The sequence below is a fragment of the Elephas maximus genome, chromosome 7 (assembly GCF_024166365.1).
Source record: "Elephas maximus indicus isolate mEleMax1 chromosome 7, mEleMax1 primary haplotype, whole genome shotgun sequence".
In the NCBI taxonomy this organism is placed as follows: Eukaryota; Metazoa; Chordata; class Mammalia; order Proboscidea; family Elephantidae; genus Elephas; species Elephas maximus.
The window spans coordinates 132594115-132596314 of record NC_064825.1 but is presented as its reverse complement, the minus strand read 5'-3'; positions in this window follow the sequence as shown (position 1 = coordinate 132596314).

The window sequence follows — 2200 nt, the reverse complement described above, 5'->3', positions numbered from 1 at the left end:
AAAAAGACCAGACTTAGTGGTCTGACTGAGACTGGGGGGACGCCAGAGGACGTGGCCCCCAGACTTTCTTAGCCTAAAACTAAAACCATTCCCAAAGCCAACTTTTCAGACAAAGATTAGACTGGACTGTAAGGTATAAAATGAGACTGCTGAGGACCGTGCTTCTCACCTCGAGTAGACACGTGAGACTGTGTGGGCAGCTCCTGTCTGGAGGCAAAACAAGAAGGCAGAGGGGACAGGAGCTGGTTGAATAGACACGGGGGATAAAGGGTGGAGAGGAGGAGAGTGCTGTCTCATTACAGGGAGAGCAACTAGGGTCACATAAGAATGTGTGCATAAGTTTTTGTATGAGAAACTGAGTTGAATCATAAAATTTCACTTAAGCCACAACAAAAAAAGAATTATGAAAAATTTGGGAAATAGACGTTGGTGACGGTTGTACAACATTGCCATGTAACTGATGCCACTGAATCGTACACGGAAAAATGGTTAAACTGGCAAAAAAAATTTTGTTGTTGTTGAAAATATGCACAGGAAAGCACACCAACAGTTTCTAAATGAACAATTCAGGCTGTTTTCACCCTCCTTTTCCAAATTGTTTCTCCTCCTTTAAAATAAACCCACTGACCCCTAAAGCTCCTATCTAATCTTTCGAGTTGCTGTTGTCAGTTTGATCCCATACAGATAGTTCTTAAAAAAGCACAAAGCTCAAGGCAGACATTCTTTACTAATTATGCTGAACAATTGGTTTAAAGAAAACTTCAGAGGATATGTCTGGTTGTTAAAGGTTTAAAGATTACATCGTTGTTGTTAGATGCCATGAAGTCTGTTCCAACTCTTAGTAACCCTCTGCACAATAGAATGAAACCCTGCCCCGTCCTGCACCATCCTCACAATCTTTGTTATGCTTGAGCCCATTGTTGCAGCCACTGTGTCAATCCATCTTATAAAGGGTCTTCCTCTTTTTCTCTGACCCTGTACTTCACCAAGCATGATGTCCTTCTCTGGGACTGATCTCACCTGATAACATGTCCAAAGTACATGAGATGAAGTTTCCAACATCCTTGCTTCTAAGGAACATTCTGGCTGTACTTCTTCCAAGACAGATTTGTTCCTTCTTTTGGCAGTCCATGGGATATTCAACAGTCTTTGCCAACACCACAATTCAAAGGCATCAATTCTTCTTTGGTCTTCCTGATTCATTGTCCAGCTCTTGGATGCATATGAAGCGACTGAAAGTATCATGGCTTCGTTCAGGCGCACCTTAGTCCTCAAAGTGACATCTTTGCTTTTCAACACTTTAAAGAGGTCCTTTGCAGCAGATTTGCCCAATGCAATGCACCTTTTGATTTCTTGACTGCTGCTTCCATGGCTGTTGATTGTGGATCCAAGTAAAATGAAACCCTTGACAACTTCAATCTTTCCTCCGTTTATCATGATATTGCTCATTGGTCCAGTTGTGAGGATTTTTGTTTTCTTTACGTTGAGGTGTAATCCATATTGAAGGCTGTGGTCTTTGATCTTCATCAGTAAGTGCTTCAAGGCCTCTTCACTTTCTGCTAGCAAAATTGTGTCATCTGCATATTGGAGGTTGTTAATGAGTCTTCCTCAAATCCTGATGCCCCGTTCTTCACATAGTACAGCTTCTTGGATTATTTGCTCAGCATACAGATTGAATTAGCATGGTGAAAGGATACAACCCTGACACACTTTTCCTGACTTTAAACCATGGATTATCCCTTTGCTCTTTTGGAAAGACTGCTTCTTGTTCTGTGTACAGATTCCCCACAAGCACAATTAAGGTTGTTCTGGAAGTCCCATTCTTTGTAATGTTATCCATAATTTGTTATGATCCACATAGTCGAATGTCTTTGGATAGTCAACAAAACACGGGTAAACATCAGCCTTGTTATTCTCCGCTTTCAGCCAAGATCCATCTGATATCAGCAATGATATCCCTCATTCTACGTCCTCTTCTGAATCCAGCTTGAGTTTCTGGCAGTTCCCTGTCGATGTACTGCTGAAACTGCTTTTAAATGATCTTCAGCAAAGTTTTACTTGTGTGTGATATTAATGATATTGTTGGATAATTTCTGCATTCTGTTGGATCACATTTATTTGGAATGTGCACAAATATGGATCTCTTCCAGTCAGCTGACCAGGAAGCCACCTTCCTGATTTCTTGACACCTCCAACACTG